This window comes from Cibotium barometz, chromosome 50, assembly GCF_041138505.1.
Source record: "Cibotium barometz isolate CiBa-2024 chromosome 50, ASM4113850v1, whole genome shotgun sequence".
Classification (NCBI taxonomy): Eukaryota; Viridiplantae; Streptophyta; class Polypodiopsida; order Cyatheales; family Cibotiaceae; genus Cibotium; species Cibotium barometz.
In genome coordinates this window covers 17317674-17336557 of record NC_141095.1, presented here as the reverse complement: position 1 = coordinate 17336557, position 18884 = coordinate 17317674, and positions in this window count along the sequence as shown.

The window sequence follows — 18884 nt, the reverse complement described above, 5'->3', positions numbered from 1 at the left end:
AAACCTAAAATGGGAATTTCTGCCACAGAATTGCTAAGAGAGTTTGAGAAGCGCTATGCCCAGCTATCAAGGATAGAGCGTGCAACTTTGGACAGAGAAAAAACAGAGCTCTTCTTGCAAGCAGCTGGGAAAGATCTCCAGGAGAAATTGGAAATCCTCCTTGAGGATAAGGATACAGAGCAGGGATTAAAGAGTGATTGGAATGATGTTGAGGATGCAGTCACTATGTTAGCAAAGCGGCAGCGGAGGAGGGATAAAATGGTGATGGGCTCTGCAACCCCCATAACTGCTGTCACCCCTGAGAATCTATCCAAACCAGCTGCTACAATTCCAAAGATAGATGGGCCGATGGATGAGCTTATCAAGGGTATGCGTGACTTAAAATTGAAGATGTCCAGGATTGAAGAAAAAGGTCTACCATTGGGGCAGGCTTCTATGCAAAGGCCTCAAAGCAAAGAAGGGTTTACATATAGATGCATATGGTGTGATGACCCAGAGCATGCAAAGAAAGATTGTGCTAGCTATAAAGAAGCCCTTAAAAATCAACTTGTGTTTTTCAAAGATGGGAAAATCCATCTTACAGAGACTGGTCTTCCATTGAGTACAAACTTTGGGAAAGGAGGGATGAAAAAGCTGGTAGAGGATATGGCTGCTAGTCATGCCATTTCTATGGTTGAGGCAGCAACCTATGGATTAAAGGTTGGTCAATTAAAGCAGGGATTTGAGAATGATGAGGGTTATGAGAATGAGGATTTTTGGCCATCAACAATGGAATTAATTGCGTCAAAGAGAGTGTCAAAGCAAGCTTTGCATGAGGCAGGTGATTGTATACGTCTTGAGACTGGCTGGGAGGAGCCTGTGGATTCTTTATCCATTCATGCCTATATTGCCAAATGCCAAAATAATGAGGCACAGGTAGAGGAGAAGCGTAAAAGGGAAAATGAGGAAGGAGGGCCATCAAAAAGAGTTACACGTGGAAGTGAAAAGAAGGATCCTGGGCCATCACATATGCCTCCACAGCATAGCAGATCTCCACATGATGTTTCAATGGAAGAAGTGCCAGCAAAAATGAAGGAGAAGGGTAAAGGGAAAAGTCCACTCTATAAGCTTCAATCTGATATTGAAGTTGCAACAGATCTCAAAAAGGTACTTGAAGAAAGGATTCTAAACAGCAGGGTGGAATTCACACTAGGGGAAGTCTTGGGGATTGCAAAGAAAGAATTTCATGATGAGATAATTGATATTATACAAAGAAAAAGGCAGTCCATAATTGAATCTATTCCATCACAAGGGGAGGCAAGCACTTCCAAGACTCATGGAGTACAGGTACAGAAAAAGGAAGAGAGAGAAAATGTGGTGGAATGTAATCACTCTGCTGATGGGGCACGACAAGTGCGCTTTGTGGAAGAGGATGATGAAAAAGAAGTCCTTACAAAGAGTCATTACTCCAGGAGCCATTGGGCAAGAGCAACCACTGAAACCCTTGTCAAGATAGGTGATTTGGAAGAGCCATATGTCGCTCTAATTGATCATGGGTCTGAAATAAATCTTATGGCTAAAAATCTCTATAACAAATGTAAGTGGCCAATGGATGTGGATCATGGGTGGATGATTAAAGCAGCCAATAACTCATCTGGAGAGCTTTATGCAGCATGTCCAAATGTAAGGGTAACTATAGGGGATGTGAAGGATGATCAGAATTTCTTTGTTCAGGAGATGTCATCATATCCCCTTATCCTTGGGCAACCCTACATTACAGCTGTAAGGATGGAAACAAAGGTTTTGGATGATGGTTCAGCATATGCAAGAATAAGGAGTAAAGATGGCAAAAAAGCTGTTCAGTTTTTGACAGTTTGCATTAATCATGAAAGGAATCGTGAGTCTCTTCGGGCACAGTCACTCCCAAAGATAAACAGAGAGTTTATGAATTACAGGGAGATGAGGGATTTTGGCCAGGTGCCATTGTAAAGCGGGATTCCAATGGTACAAGGGGAAATGAGTTCTCGCAGGACTCAATCAATGTAAATAGCTTTTCAGCAAATTTTCAGGGATTCTCCAGCTATGGGTCACTGGTTTTTGAAGCGTGGCATGCAAAAACATATACAAAATGAACAAAAAAGTTTTGAGCAGTGTGGTCTTTTGGAGAAGAATGAGTTTATTTCAGGGGTGCTTGATGAGGTGTCATTTGTAGATACTATGGATGTGCTTTTTGATATGGGAAGAGCATGCTTACAGGGTGAAAATGAAATGATAAAGGTGTCATCTGTGGAGATGTATGATATAATACAGGAATTTGAGGGGGTGGAATGTAAAAACATGAATTGTGAGATGGATGCTCATGTTGATACAAAGTACAAAACGGTTGCAAAGAAGGTGAAACCAGTTGCCTTGCCCTTGCCACCGGGAAGCAAGGAGAAGATAGATGAAGCTTCTATGCAGCCAAATCTTAGAGATCCGAAGAAAATTGGGCATAAATTTACGCAAGAAACTCTAAAAGAGCTGAAGATTGGTGAGAAGGATTTTCTGTTGCCAGTTGAAAGGGAATGCTTTGAGGAGATGCTTGTAAAACATGGGAAAGCTTTTGCTTTTGAGCCACATGAGATAGGCTGTGTTGATCCAAGTGTAACAGCACCAATGGTGATCTTTACTGTTCCACATGTGCCCTGGAACCTGCGGCCAATTCCAGTACCAAAGGCTCTCTTGCCAAAGTTGATGGAATTACTAAAAGAAAAGATCAGGATGGGAATCTTGGAGCCATCATGTGCCCCATATTCCAACAGATGGTTTACTGTACCAAAGAAAAATGGGACATTGCGCTTTATTCAAGACATGCAACCTGTAAACAAAGTCACAATCAGGAATGTTGGAGCAGGTCCAATTGTGGATGAGTTTGCAGAAGCATTTGCAGGGAAAGCTATATACTCTATGGGTGATCTGTATTCGGGATATGATCAGTTCCAGCTGGATATACAAAGCAGGGACTTGACCACAATGAGAACTCCTTTGGGATTAGTAAGGATGTGTACCTTACCACAAGGAGCCACCAACTCAGTGGCACATATGATGAATGGAATGAATAAAGTCTTACGAGACTTCATACCACAAAAAACTATGCCATTTTTGGATGATGTGCCAATAAAGGGCTGTGATGAGAAAGACAAAGATGAGAATTTGGATTCAAAGGGTGCCGCAAGTTTGTGACAAATCATATAAAGGATTGTGACATGATTCTATCCAGGCTTGAAGAAGTGAATCTTACTTTATCTGGGCTGAAATCAGTGTTTGGAGTTGGTGAAGTGCTAATAGTGGGACATCTTTGTAGTACTAGTGGACGCCGTCCTTGTCCAGCCAAGATAGATGCAATACAAAGAATGAAGGAAACATGCATTAATGTTACAGAACTGAGGAGATTTCTTGGAGCATGTGTCTTTTATGTTATTTGGATCCCACATTATGCACATGTAGCAGATCCACTTTATCAACTTTTGAGAAAAAATCAAAAATTTCTGTGGAGTGCAATACATATTAAAGCTATGCGGAAGCTGAAATATTTGCTCCAATCATCACCCACTTTGAGAAAGGCAGATTATGAGTGTGGCAGGCCTGTGATTGTTACAGTTGATACTAGTCCTACTGGGATAGGATGGGCAGTAGGGCAAGATGATGAGGATGATCATAGGTATGTAATTAGATTTGGAGCAAAGGTATTAAGCTTTCGGCAACGAAAGTATCCACAGATCAAGAGAGAATTATGGGGGATAGTCACTGCTCTAAAATGTGAAAAAGAATATCTTATTGGGGCATCTGTACTTGTGGAAACTGATTGCTTGCCACTTCTTGGGATGATAGCAAGTTGTACCACTCCAGATATTGCAATGCTTAGGTGGATTGCTTATATCAAGTCACTAAATCCTGAGTTTGAGCATATTGCGGGAAAAGATAATCCAGTTGCAGACATGCTATCAAGAGCTAGGTATGAAGATGAGAAAGAGATGATCAGTGACATTGATGATGTGGGTACAAAGTTCTATACTACAGCATATGCAAAAGGGGATCATATTTGCCTATCAAATGCACTTGAGTCTTTTATTGAGGAAATATATGAAGGAGATTGGTTGCTTATTGGTCAATATTTGAGTACTCTGACAAGGCAAGAAAATTGGTCTGACTCAGAATTTAAGAGGATCCGCAGAAAAGCATATGGTTATTTCCTAAAGGATGGGTATCTCTGGAAGCATCCTAAGCAGAGGAATGCTATGCCACAGAGAGTCATATGTGATAAAGAGACTCAAGGAAAGCTTGTGAAAGAATTCCATGAGAGTCTCTGGGCTGGACATAGAAGTGTGTGGGCCACCTTTACCAAAATAAAGGAAAAATATTGGTGGAAAGGAATGTACAAGGATATTTCCCGATATGTGGAAACATGCATGGTATGCCAAATGTACTCAAATGTGCGGCATCGTGATGGCTTGCAACCAACCTACCCACCTGCCATGCACTACAAATGGGTAGTGGATCTAGTTACAATGCCTTTGGGAATTTGGCAGATGCGGTATATAGCACTTGCAAGAGAAGATTTGACAAATCAGGTAGAAGGGCGTGCTCTTAGAACAAAGAGTACGGAAACAGTATGCAAATTTCTCTTGGAAGATGTGATCTGCCGATATGGTTGTGTTGGGAAAATAACAACTGATAGGGGTGAGCTAGATGTTGAAGAAGCAAGGGAATTCTTCTCTAGAATTGGTATCAAACTGTCCCTAACATGTGCTTACAATCCTGAGGGCAATGGAAAAAGTGAGCGAGGACATCCTCCAATCATTAAAGCTTTGGCTAAGGCATGTAGAGAAAGAATGAGAGAGTGGCCAAAGCTGCTACCATATGCCTTGTGGGCTGACCGTACAACTCATAGCTCAGTGACAGGATACATGCCTGCAGAATTGATGTATGGTCAGAAGCCAGTGATGCCAGTTGAAGAAGTAATTCTAACTTGGAATGTATTGCCCTGGGTGGAAGGATTGAGTAGAGATGACCTCCTTGCATTGCGAATAAGACAGTTGGAGAGGAGGCCTAAAGATGTAGAGCTTGCTAAAGCTCGCTTGAAAGATGCAAGGCTGAAAAATAAAGAAAGATTTGATAGTAGACACAGACTCCGGCCAAAACCTATTGAAGAAGGTGATTGGGTTCTAATGTATGATAGTAGCCTTGACAACCAATTCACTGTTCAAAGAAAATTTGCAAAAAGATGGTTTGGCCCTTACATTGTCAAGCATGTGCACGGAAATGCCACGTATACTCTGTGTGAGCTTGATGGAACAGAAGTAAAGAATCTTGTGGCTGGCAAAAGAATCAAGATATTTAAAAGAAGGCATGATGGTGATCCTTTTGATTCACAAGAGATTCAGGATGAGAAGCTCGACAGTGGTAGTATGGATATGGTTGAAGAGGAAGAGGATGATCTTCCTGGAACTGCAGAAGATGAAGACGACATCCAGTTATATGTGGACCTTGATGATGATTTGGCACATACCAGAGGATGTGCAGGTTTAGAGGGGGTGGATGTCGTGCCATGGCACGTCTATGATGTGAAACCGTGCATGTGAGGCCATCAAATACACGTCCAGATGCATGGGGTTAAGTGCCATGACGAGTCATTATATGATGCCATGTACATATGTTCATATTGTAAATGAGGTTCAATAAGACGAGCTGAGGCTGAGCCAGATCTAGGAGTTTTTGTATATGAGTATGGAGGATGATGGTTTTGCTGTTATTCAGAGCTCATGGGCAAGTTAGAAGCATCCAGTTATATATGATGGCATGAGGGCATATCAATGCACAAAGGAATGCATTTATGAAGACATGGAGAAATACTTGAATGAACAATTGGGGATTCTATAAATCACATGGGCCGATATGATGATTTATAAACTATGAAGGCGTCAAGAGTAATGGAGATTTAATGGACATCACAGTGCCGAAGAGTTTATTGAATGTGGGGGAATTAAATTAGATGAACCGCTTTGCATTGAGGACCTTACCTTAATGTTAAGGTTATGAATACCACATTAAAGGGATAAGGGGCAGCATACGTGGAAGAGTGAGGGATTTCCTTTTAATTAGAATATTCTGGATATTAAAGAAAAAGGCATGCGCAGTCTTTTTGGTGGGCAAGGCCGACTATTATGCTGCAAAAGGCGAGCAACGCCGCATTCCTTGCGGGAATCAGAGGAGATAACCAGTTCGTGGGGGGGAAAAAAGAAAACCAGTCTGCAGAAAATATAACCAGAAGGAAAGAGGACCAGCGCTTGCAATTTCATGACGGCGGCGACTGTATATGGTGTCCTGGGTCTCAAACTAAAGAGGAAATGATGAGTAATAAGAGGATACAACTCTTAGAAAAACCTTCAAGCTATGTGTAATATTGTCTTCACGCCTACAGCGAGGTGGCGAGCAGAGGGAAAGAAGCGAATTCTGAAATTCGTTTCTTTTCTTTAAAAGAGATAAGCGAATTTTTTTAAAAAAGGTTTCCCTTCAAAAAGCTTTGGAATGAGGTCTTGTATAGTTTTTTTTTAAAATACTTTGGGCGAACCTTAAGCTTGGATTTCAAAGTCTATTTAGCCGGGTTTTAGAGTGCAAGATAGGGAACTTTCAAAAATTACAAGATTATGTGGTACATATGCCATGCTATTTTGCTTGTGAGATGTTAGAATATTAAGGCAGGTTTTCAAGTGATAAAGTGCATCTCGAAATAATGGTTTTGATGGCACTGGATGTAAAGGATGTAAGTGGTCACATGTATATTGGAAAAATTGGAAGGCCTTGTTATGCTTACATGTGAATGGTTCAAAGGATTTCATGCAATTTTGTGCAATCATCAAGATGAATTCAAGGATGTATTGAGGTGAATCGACACATGTATTTGTCATTGGAAATAGTGATGTTCAATACTCCTTGGGAAATTTTGTGTGTGAGTTTCCTTGTTAGATTTGACATTCACTCTCACAGCTAGAAGTCTCGTACTTTCCTGGCTGTACCGCACACTTCACGACAACGTGTTACCATGTGAGACATCTTATGATCTATACTCAAAGATAGTCCACATTGTTAGATCACAATTATCTTGGATTCACTCACAAAAATAATAACGATAAGTGGTAAACATTTATCTAGATTCACTCTCGATTATTCATTGCTATGTGAAACATAATTAATTGGATTCACTCCCACATTGGATTCACTCACAATGTCTTCACACACGTCGCACGTGTCATAGAGTTGATCGGATTCTTTCATATCAAACTCACACCACACGTCTCTCACGTGTTACCATTGATCAAATTCTCTCACAATCAACTTAGCTTGGGCATTTCTCACACGTGTTACCATTGATCGGATTCACTCACAAAATCAACTTAACCCCAAGATATTATTTTTACTTGTTGGGTCACCCAATAATTAATTAATTAATTACCGTAACACCTCTTGTATATAAAACACACACCTAGACCATGTGACCCCTCTTGTATAAAGGAAATCATCCTTGAATCTACAACCTCCTAATAAAAAAGTGTCACCTCTAACCACTATACTCATGCAAGTTACATGGTCTTTTCACCTTTGTGCAACATTTGTTATTTGGGTTGGTACTTTGAGAAGTTGAAAACACATTTTCCACTTACTACTTTATTTATATACTATCACATTAATCCAAATTGAGAAGTTAGTAAGTGGAAACATAGTTTCCACTTGCTACTTTATTTATATACTTTCACATCAACCCAAATTGAGAAGTTAGTAAGTGGAAACATATTTTCCACTTCCTAAGTTGCTTATATACTTTCAGACTAATCATGTTTCATATCTTTTGTGTGCAAGGAAACTTATAACTATAACCAATGGACAAGTAGCAATTCTAGAGAGCCTCAACAATTAATTAATCATCTAATGCCTAGGTATATTTCATTCAATTATGAGTATTTCATGGTGCAATTAGTTTGAAAAATATAGCCCATGAAATGTTGGGTTCCTTTAGTAAAGTTGGTCACTCACTTGATGATTTAATTTTCCATTTTAAAAATGACTCTTTTATTTAGGATCTTCACAAAGGCTTCCCAAACGACAACTTGAGGTGGGTAACATTACTAGAAATCAAACTTGTAGTAATGGAGTGTCATGAGAACATAAGAAGTCAATGAACAAGATGGAACATATATTGTTTTATTAATGAGGTTGTGCTATATAAAGAATTCATCTTAATTGTAACATCCATCCACATGGGTGCTTGATGCCAAAATATAAGTTATTCCATGCAAAAAGATGAAAGGGCCTCTATGTTCTAAATCATTGACATCTACACTTAAAAATTGACAACACAAAAGAATTAAATTAAGAAACTTTAAAGCTACATTGCAACAACTTGTGATGTGTGACACCATTTGTCACATCATTCCATCTGTCACTTAACAACATCACTTCTTGATTGCCTAAGTGAATTTTGGACATTAAAGACTATTATTTATGTGTATCATTATTGGAAAGCCGCACGTAAGTGTGAGATATTAATTATAAGGACCTAAGATTCAAAATGGCATACATATTGACTCATGCACTTTTAAAAAAGTGTTGGATTTCTATTTTAGATGTAATTATGCTAATCAAAAGTAAAGGCAGGGCCCTTGACATAAAAATTTAAGTACTTTGAACCTACTAATAATAAACATTCCAAGTTCATGTTGCTATTAAAGTTGATTGTGTATATGTTATTGAATCAACTTGTTTACATTCTTTAAAAAATACCAAAACTCATTGTTGTTGGCATGAGTTTCTTAAAGTAGACCCAATTGCGAGGTAAGTTTGTGGATATCTTGTAAGTAACTTGTAACTTCATAACTAAGGAAAGTAACATGTTTTTTTTGGGGGGGGAGGGGGGGCGCCAGCCACTTTCATGGTTTCTTTCAATTGCAACCTTTATTTTGAAAATTGAAATGTAGAATAGCTTCAAGTTAAGCATTTATCAATATTACTGCCAAATTGTCAAACAATGTCCAAGGATAGTCACAAAAAGATTGACATCATACACCAGTGTTTCCAAGAAATATGCCCACTAAGAGTTGGTGGGTGATTGTTTAATTAAGTTCAAAATTTTCATTTAGTGATGAGCTAACTTGAGTTAATTTATAGGAGGTTCTTTTAGAAAAATTTGGTAAAATTTACTTACATTTTTGTCAAAGGTTTGTATGAAAATGGAACTAGTTTAAGAACAATTTTATGCTTTTTCTCAAGGTTTTTTTTTCAATGTGCGCAATAACTAGGAATCCAAGGTTCAAGCTACTTGAATTAGCCTCCATTACAAAGAAGATGCGAAGTTTGGGTGCTTGAGAAAAAGAGGGCTTGTGAATTGATGAGCAAGAAATATGTGACTACACATCATCATACTAATATCCATTAAATATGCTCCTCTTTTCCCATCACCAATGGTTAATATATCTCTAGTCTCTTTTTGGCTTTTCTACACAAGGGTAACTAGATTATCCAAGTGTCAAATTTGTGTCAAGCAAAGACATGTATGGGTACTTTTTGGCTTTTCTCTACACAAGGGTAACTAGATTATCCAAGTGTCGAATTGGTGTCAAAGCAAAGACATGTATGGGTACTTTGAAATAATTTTCATGATTGTAAACAAATGGGCGAGTTTGTGCTCTCATCTTTTTTATGGTATTTGTAAACCAATCAATTGTGTTTAATAAAGATATATGTATCCATGCTTTTCCATATTATGTATTACAAAAATTATTCTCATCATAGGCACCTTTGACATTACACTCCAATGTTGTTGCTTAGTGTGACATGTAGCTTTATTGGATTTCAAATATACATGGATTATATTCAAGGTCTACAAGATCAAGATTAAGGGCAGGTGTTGTGGCTAGTTGGTTAAGGGACATGCCAAGAGTTTATGACAAAGAATATAGACATTGCTACCATGATATTAACGAGTAGTCAAGAGTATATGACATAGAATATCGACATTGCTAGCATAATGTTAACAATTTGTGGATCCAATAATGCATCCAAGTAGCATAATGTTAACAACAAGTAGTGGATAAAATGGAGCATCTAAGTAGCATAATGATAACAAGTAGTGGACAAAATGGAGCATCCCTTTATTTTAATAAGTTCTCAATGGCCATTACTAGTCCTCCAATTCTAATTTTCTTTGAAACTAAAAATATTTTACCATGATTCTATAACCACACATCTATTAGCTTACTAAGGATATGGCACAACCAAATACATGTAACCAAATCCATTACCACATGTAACAAATTTATTCACAAAAAAATCTATATATGAAACATATGGCATCACAAATGAGATCACCACCAATATGATCATCTACTTTGTTGAAGCTTTTTGATACAAATACACTAAGACCTATTTAAACGCCCATGGTTTTTAGTTTACATCTTTGAGTTAAAATTATAGAAAGACAAGGAGAATACTAGATCCTAGTAGCAAGACAAAAACCCCGATTCAAAATTTGTTGTTTGCCTACAAATATAACTTAATTTATGCTCTATATTGACTGCAAACTAGAAACTTGCAAGGGTTTAGTTATAAGTGGAAATTGATTTGGGTTTAGTGGTAGTAGGATTTTATTTGGGGTTTGTAGGTGGTTTTACAATTAGGCTATACGATAATGTACTTGAAAACAATCCCAACTGTACTAGCTCGACTCTCCATGGGGAGTGCTCTCTACCCACTCGATGGGGAGCCAAAATATGTAGAAAAGGGAGGGTGAAGTGTTTACTTGCACTTTGTCGTCGGGAAGATGTGGACATCGATGTTACGTTAATCATCATGGACCAGAATGATGATCGGATGCGCTCGTCTTCGCATCCAATGTCCCTTTCTTGAGCATATGAAACTAGCCTCCTCATATTATGAGCAATGGTATCCAATACAACCTTCAAAGTTGCAATGGTAGTAGCATTTCTAAGGAAGCTTCTGATTTTGGTACATTAAAAATTGTGAAGGCGCACACTATACAACTTCATCTGTATTATGTGAAAAATCATGGTGGAGCAAAGCCTCTTGTAACAATGCAAACTTTCCTGATGCAAAATTGTGCTCTTGAAGCAATAATGCTATACAACCCATTGTGATCTGTTGCACTACCTAGGAGAAGCCGAGAGTGAAGGGGAGTGTGGGTCGGGCACATAGGCAGGAGCGTAGGCACAGGAGGCTAGCAAGGTCTACATGGCACAGGCAGTGGATTATTTATTTATTGATTCTTTTTTCTTTTTCTCTCTCTCACACCACCCCACAGGCGATCCACCATACAAACGATCCACCTCATAGACGATTCCATGCTGAGACTATCCACCTTCTTTGATCGTCGATCTTGGATCGTGGCAATCCGACTACTGGTGTGCGATTCAACTTTTTAGACGATTCATCTTCTTTGATCATCAATCTTGGATTGTGGCGATTTGACTACTACGGGCAATTCAACTTCTTTAATCGTCGATCTTGGAGGATCATGGCAATTTAATTTTTGGTGGGCGATTCAACTTTTGAGTTGATTCAACGTCTTCAATTATAATCTTGGATTGTGATGGGCTATTCAACTTTTCCAATCACTAATTCTACTTAAATCGCGATTCAACCTCATATCTTGAATTTGTTAAATCGTGATTTGGCACATCTGATTCTTCTTCTCTCGCATTGTCATCGTCAACACGATCAATTGCGCTTCCTAAATCACGATTCTTCTTCTCCAATCATGATTTGTTATAACAATAATCACACAATAAACTTTTGAGATCATAAGTGCTTTTGTTTTTAAAAAAATTTAGATATGTTTTTTGGTTTTTGTGTTTTTTTATTTTTTTAGATATGTGTTTTTTACCATTCCCGATGAAGGGCAATGACAGTACACTTGAGCGAGGAGGATTACATTATATATATACATGTCAGTGGTGGGCCAGAGTGGAGAGTCGCTCTTGCCCATCCACACGGTGAAAGCATGGATGCCACCATAGTCAGCTTGGCTTGTGTGCTTGTCTGAACGTTGGCCTCAGCTGTGCTAGGAAGTTGATGTTGCGACATGGCACCACATAGGTGTTGTGGGGTCACAGCAATCTTTTTTGGCCCCCTGAAATCGGTGGTGCCATAGAAGTGTGTGCATGATTCTCTGTGGGGTTTGTCACCATGGATGGCTCTTCTTCGATGGGAACAAGGACAAGTAGGGCCAATGTACATGGGCAAGGTGTTGCCTCTTACTGCTTAGAATCCATGAGCTAATCTAACTTTTCTAAAAGTGGTGTTGGGCACAAGAGTCAATGTGGAAGCCACTACTCAAATTTAGAGTTAGCATCAACAAAGGCATGGCTTTGGGCCTCTACACCCACTTGGATTTGATGTTTGAGAATGCATTTTTTGCAAGGGCTTGGGACATGGTTTCTTTAATCTCATCACACCCAGATGTGGGCATTTCCTTCACATAATCCTTATGCTTCTAGCAGTTTGGTCGAGATCCAATGAGACATCGATTTATGGGGTGGTACTGGGTATTTTGGCTTTTGGGTTTGTGTGGGTGGCAAGATTTTTGGGACCCAGGTAGACATGATCCCTTTGTAGAAGCCTTGGGCTTCTAGCAGCTTGATTGGGGTTCCAAAACGGGGCTCAAGGTTTAGGTAAAACTCTATTACTTGGGGCCATATCCCAACTATGAGCAAAGATCTACCAAGCTTGATTTGGGGATCCAATGGGGCTCGGTGTTTAGCCAAATGGTGGTTGATAAGTTCTTGCATGGGCATTGTACTTTCCCTAGCTTGGGTACCCATTCTTTTTTGGTGACCTCCATGAAGGGTTGTTGAGGTTGAGGTTTCATCTTTGTTGGGGAGGTTTTGGATCTCCATTATGGTTTAAGGGTGTGGCCACCAGCATAGCGAGGTGAGAATGAGGTGTAACTTTAAGGGTTACCTACCTATGGGTCATAACATGTAATTCGAGAACAAGGCTTGGGATGTTGACAAGTTCGAGGTGACCTCATTCACTAAGGGTATGGTATAGCCATTCTGAAAGGAACTTAGAGAATCATAGTCCTTCTTTGCCAGTTTATGATGTAATTCATGGCCACCATGATCCATCCACTCCTAAGGATGATGCTCTCTTTCAATGTACCTACAAGGGTCACATTACACTTACACGATGGAGGTTTAGATCTAACTAGAAACTCGCTTATACGGTTATAGATTAGGTGTTATTTACCATGGTAATGGTCACAGAGTGAAAGGGTTGAGGGGTGGGAGGTCCACATCTCCCAAGAAAAAACATTGTGGCTAGCCTCAGTGTACCAAGGTTGGCCACACTGCTAGGTGGTCTTTCTAGGGAAACTCTAGCTCAAGGTGAGTAGGTTCCATGGGTGTTTCTATTTTATCCACATCATGGAGATTGGCTACATGTATAGAGATCTATACATTATGGGGTCTACGACCCCTTCAAGGTTTTTTTAAATCGAGTGGATGCCTTGAGTCATGCCCTCTATTTTTTGTTGTCGACCTCTTGCTTCCCCTCTTATTTCTTGTGGATTTGGAAGAGCATGTCCTAGGTGAGAGGTCCATAGTAGCATTTCAACTTGCTACCATTGAAGTAACCTTCCGTTCCAATCCCATCTAGGGTCTTTATCTTTACTGCACCTTGAGGAGTAATCAATGTCACGAGGTCGGGACCTTGGCCTCTATACTTAAGATTTCATTTTGTGTTTTTGACCCTGTACATTAGCACCATATCTCCTACCTCCATACACTTATCCTTGAGTTAGTCATCATTAAACCATTGTTTCTTGCACCTTAGTTTTTTAACCAATAAATTTGTAAAGCGAATTCCAATGTTTGCTTACTAAGTTGCTCTAAGGCAACTAATCTCTCCATGAGAGGGTTTCTTGTAAGGTTATGTTTGGTTGTATTTCGGAGGCTTAAAACCAAGTGTTCTATTGGCATGACTATGTCAAGCCCAAATGCGAGCTAGAAAGGTGTGTTGTTGACAGCCACCTTGTATACCATGTACTCGGGGGTATGTACTCGGGGGGTACACTACTAGAAAACCCTAAGTATCACATGCGTTCAAGAGGTATTTTAAAAACCCCTTAACTAAAATTTTCACCCCAATAAAACAAACCCTCTTTACTTATGAACTAAATGATTTTTTTCTAAAATTGAATTAAAAAACCCCTCTTGTTAATGTAATTGTGTTAATTTTTTTGAATGTGTAATTAAAAAACCCCTCCTGTTGTTGAACTCACGTGGTACACTAACATTTTTTGAGTTGAACCCCCCGAGGCCATGTAGGAGGCCCATAGATCCGAGTGCAGCTTGTGCTCCTAATAATTCCTCGATGCTTCTACCATCTTAGTGAATAGTGCACAAAGCTTTATTTGTGCTTTCAACCTGGCCGTTCGCTTGTGGGTAGTAAGATGTTGACTTTTTGTGCACCATAAGGAATTCCTTGAGCAAGAGCTCCACCACTTCATTGATAAAATGTGTACCATGATCGCTCACTATTTCTAGTGGGTAAACGTGACCAATCTAGTCACATATCTAAACCAAGTATGGCCACTCTAGCTATATTCGTCTTGATTTCTTTGAACTAGTTATGCACACTCTAGTCACATATGTGAGGGCTAATTGTGAACATTATAGTTCCCTCCATCTATTTTATTTTTTTCTATATATGTACACACTATAGTCATGCACGTGGTCCTTGTTATGCTATAGTTCAAATCTTTGAGGCCTACTTTTTCTATAGCCATTCTGTGTGCTTTTTGGTTTGTTTGGGGATAGCATAGCACAAGCATTCGAATTCCACCATCTTACTAAGAAGGCTAATGGAGTTGGTTGATGATAAAAAGCAAGGGATGCAAAGAGAACTATTGCAGATAGTAGCAATGCTCAATAGACTTAAGGTCATATAATGAAGGGCACAAGGTAATCTACCTAACTTAAGAAGGGGTTACGATGATTACTAATGTCTAGGTGCCTTTTTTGATGACCTAGGTGCACCATCGAGATCCTCATAATTGTGTATAATCTTTGGCTTTTCCATTATTTCTATGAAAGAGGAACATAAAACAATAGGGGGGAGGTGCGAATTCACCAATGTGTGACCTCCAAGCATTTTCCTAATTTTATGACCATTTCCTCCAGCATCATTGGCATCATAAACCCAAAAACTAGCTTTTCCTCTTCCACACACACATATATCATATGCACACCACTCAATATCTACTAAGTGTCTCTTCATCTATTCATTACCAACCTTTCTTCTTCCTTCATCTTCTAGATCTAGTTTCTTGAGATGCTTTTCTAGGATGCACACCACTCAAGATCTATATTGTCTCTTCATCTGTTCACTACCAGCCTTTCTTCTTCCTTCATCTTTCAGATCTAGTTTCTTGAGGTGCTTTCCCAGGGACAAGTCCATGGTACACCTTCAGCATATACCCATTGACTAGCTTGGCCAGTGCCACTCTATCCAACATTGTGGGCTCAAAAGTTCTAGCTCCAATTCTCCTTTGGATAGTGTAAAGGGCTTCTCCACCTTACCTTCAACTTTCCAAGATGTGGTCCCACCTACTTCTTTAAATATTATGAACTTAGAGTTCATGTCCACTTGCAACTCTCTTCTTCTATATGCACTTGCAACTTTCTTATTATGTGCACAACTTCGGCTATCCAGGCACTATATCTTCTCATATTAGTCTCTTTCAAGAATCTATCAGTGCACCTCTCTATGTGTATGTGGGCATGTCAAACCGTATTGTCTGACTGCTAGCCATCCTGCATAGCGGGCATCCAAGAATATAAGCACATCTATCTTGATGTAAGTAGATGCCCATCTTGTTGTACCAGTTAACCCCCTTCGACACTTTTGGTGATCCTGCTGGTAGGGGTCGCTCATAGTAGAGGAATATCAGCACTGATGAGTGTTCACCAATTTGGGAACACTTAAGCCTTGCATGATAGAGAGAAGAAGAGGAAGAATGCAAGGGTCTTACCAACTTGCACCTCTAGCAACTCTTATAGCAGAGAGACCCTCTCTGGAGAGCTAGGGTCCTCAACCTTGCCTTCCCTATTGTCACACTACAAGGAAGCTTTACAAATGGGTGGGGAGCAAAGAGAGAGAGAGAGAGAGAGAGAGACAGAGAGAGAGAGAGAGCTATAGAAAGTGCAACCTCTACCTTAATGCCTTACTGAGTGAGAGTGGGGAAGAGAACCACTTATGTGATTAGTATCAGCTTCCAGAGGGACTCACCTTCATAGTTCTCCATCACTCTTACTTTCATCTACATGTGCTTTCTCCTTTCACTGCTTTATTTGTCTCTTTGTACTGCTTTCTCTCACATTTATCTGATAAGGGTGAGGTACCTATGTTTGGCCCATCTAGATAGGCTTGAAATTGATGCCAAGTACGGTAGGGGAATTGGTGATTCCTAGCTTTCTGCTTTGTGGCATAAGCTTCTGAGGGGATGCTGAAGGAATCCCCTATTCATGGTGTATTTGGTGATATTCTCAAAGTTTTGTGAATTTCTTTAATCTTTTCCTTACCCTTTGCTAAGGTTGATCATGAGGTGCCAGTAGCGTTGGTAGCTTTTAGTTTTCCATTGCCACTTTGACTTGGTACTTTCTTTGGTGGGCTGAAGAAGTTAAGGGTAATGATGGCATGATTTCAGGTGCTCGAATGCTCATGTTACCTTCATAGTTTTGTGAGCGTTAGGCACCCCCCATCTTTGATGATATGGTTTTGACTGCACTACTTTAGGTAGCCAGAGTTCTGTTTGACCTACATAGTATCCTTAGGTGTTATATGTACATTATGTGTGCTATGTTATATACACATTATGTGTGCATATACTAGGAGGCTAACCCACATTAGGCTTGTGAGCATGGGAGCATGGGAACAAGCTCTAGTGGAGCATGGGTTAGGACTAACCTTAAGGGTTAAGGTTAGGGTCATGCATCCAAGGGTCACACATGGGAAATGGAAAGTCAAGAGTCACTTGAGGGCCCTCCTATATAATAGGGGCATGGGGCACACTCAAGGGGTCTTGGAGGCTTATGCTATGGTCTCTTGTGTACAGGTCCATATCTACTCACCTACCATTTCACACTAAAGCTACATGCTATTGGATTGGAGTTATACCTCTTGATGGTATGGGACATCAACGTAGAGGTATGATGTATTTCATTATTATTCATGTGTGCATCCTTTGGACTCGGGGGTGGTTGGGTGGTTGAGTTTATGCCTGATTTATGCATGTTTATGCATAACAATTATCTAGAGAGATCTTAGGGTTTTAACAGTGATATCAGAGCAATCTCTAGTTAATTGTTGTTGATTTTTTTAGTAAAGTTTAATATTTACTAATAAAATTTTATTTTGTTGATTTGTGTTGATGAATTGCACGTGGATCATCGATATGGTGATTGGAACGTGTGTAACAATTCAATGGATGAATCGACGTTGCGGGGGAATACCGTGAGTTAATGCTATTTTTCCCTATTTTTTATGGTTAAAATCAAGCATTAATGGAATTTTTTACAAAAATACCATAAAGTTTATGGTGGATATTTTTGTTAGAATGGATTCCCTGAATTTCTAAAAATTTTAGAAATTTTTTCTAATTTTTTGAGCATTTTTATGATTAAAAATATATTTTTAAGGGTTAAGGTTAAGGTCAGGCATCCAAGGGTCACACATAGGAAATGGAAAGTCAAGAGTCACTTGAGGGCCCTCCTATATAATAGGGGCATGGGGCACACTCAAGGGGGCTTGGAGGCTTGGAGGCTTGGAGGCTTATGCTATGGTCTCTTGTGTAGAGGTCCATATCTACTCACCTACCATTTCACACTATGGCTACATGCTATTGGATTGGAGTTATACCTCTTGATGGTATGGGACATCAAGGTAGAGGTATGATGTATTTCATTATTATTCATGTGTGCATCCCTTGGGCTCGAGGGTGGTTGGGTGGTTGAGTTTATGCCTGATTTATGCATGTTTATGCATAACAATTATCTAGAGAGTTCTTAGGGTTTTAACATTAGGCTTCTAATAACTCCTTCTTGATGAACTGTGTCTTAGACTTAAGGTTGGTTTTTGCTGCCTTGCATTAAGTTCTACCTTCTGTGTGGTATGGCCATCACACTAGCTTATGCTAGACCTTTATCTTGGGTATCTAGATTTGCTTTTTCCCCTCATAGTATCCTTGTTCCCAGAGTATTATCTTTGGCACCCTTGTCACCTTCATTATGGTGTGTTGCTAGGGAATTGGTGGGAAACTTTGATGTTGCTAGAGAACTGTGGGCTTGGATACCTGTGGTTCTGATTCTACAAGGTTATGAATGTTAGTAGCAAGGGTGCTGATTGGGTTAGCCTTGTAAAGGCCAATTATGTTTGAGGGGGGGTGTGGGGGGTATGCCATAAGGTTTGCTTGGGTGATGCATTTGAAGGAACTTGGTTACTTACCCACCTCAGACTACGAGAAAGTACAAAATCAACATCTTTTTAAGTGGCATAGTTAGAGTATGGGGGTTCCTTTTGGTGGCTCGATTAGCTTAAGCACTTCTTTATTGGAAGAATGGGTATTTGGTGTTGAGGCTTTGAAAGACATGGGCTCTTCTTTCATCATTAGAATGGTTACCTATCCCGAGGCTAGTTGCAAGAAGGTAGCGATTCTTGAGTCCCAGACAATTTGGCATTGATTAGGTCCCATCCATCCTAGTCCAAGAATTGCTTCTTCATGCATGTGGTCCTTACATGCATGACATAAAACTTCCCTTCCAAGGGATTATTCCCAATGTGAAAAACATGGCAAAGTG